Source organism: Apaloderma vittatum, unplaced genomic scaffold (genome assembly GCF_000703405.1).
Source record: "Apaloderma vittatum isolate BGI_N311 unplaced genomic scaffold, ASM70340v1 scaffold6698, whole genome shotgun sequence".
Taxonomy (NCBI): domain Eukaryota; kingdom Metazoa; phylum Chordata; class Aves; order Trogoniformes; family Trogonidae; genus Apaloderma; species Apaloderma vittatum.
Window position 1 is genome coordinate 8,149 of NW_009730207.1, and position 1,039 is coordinate 9,187.

The window sequence follows — 1,039 nt, forward strand, 5'->3', positions numbered from 1 at the left end:
AATTGAACACAGAATTTGAGATGCTGTCTCATCAGTGCCTAGTACATCCTGGTTTGTATCAGGAATAGTGTGGCCAGTAGGATTAGGGAAGTGATTGTCCACCTGTATTCAAAACTGGTGAGGCTGCATCTCAAGTACTGTGTTCATTTTTGGGTCCTTCACTACACAGACATCGAGGTGCTAGATTTACTTAAAGTTCAACCATGTTGAAAATTAGCAAGTGAAATATTTCAGTGTTTCTGAACTGAAAGTATTAATTTGCAATAAATCGTACTACACTGAAGCATTGGGACATGTATTAGTTGCCCTGACTTTTACTCCTCTTCATTTTCCTACGTTGCCTTGTGGAAGAAAACATTCATCCATTTAGGCTTAACTACTCATTAATTATGGCCATCCTGAGCATCTGCTTTTAAAACAAGCTTGCATTAATTTATTATCAAATAGAAATATCCATGTCTCTACAGACATGTCTCTGTGCAAAGGGCTAAGAGGAAGGATGGAGGTAGCCTTGTGTCAGCAGGGAGACTGTTCAGTCAGGACAATGTCCGCTGGTGCAAGGATGGGGGTCACAAGGGCTGATGTTAATTGCAGGGCAGGGTAAGTTCAACAGTTGATAAAACTCCCTGAACAGATATAGATTGATAAAAGGAGTGCAGCTGAACTACATGTCTGTATTGACGCTAGCTAAGTAAACAGGGTCACAGCACAGGATAAAACAATGATACATGTTCCCCCATATCATATAACTATCAAGATCATAGAATCAAAGAATGGTTTGAGCTGGAAGGAACCCTAAAAATCATCTAGTTCCAACCCCCCTACCATGGGCAGGGACACCTCCCACCAGACCAGATTGCTCAAAGACTTGTCCAACCTGGCCTTGGACACTCCCAGGGAGAGGACTTCCACATCTTTTCTGGGTAATCTGTTCCAGTGCCTCACTACCCTCACATAAAGGAATTTCTTCCTAATATTTAATCTAAATCTATCCTCTTTCAGTTTGAAATTTTCATCCAATCAGTACACTCCCTGATAA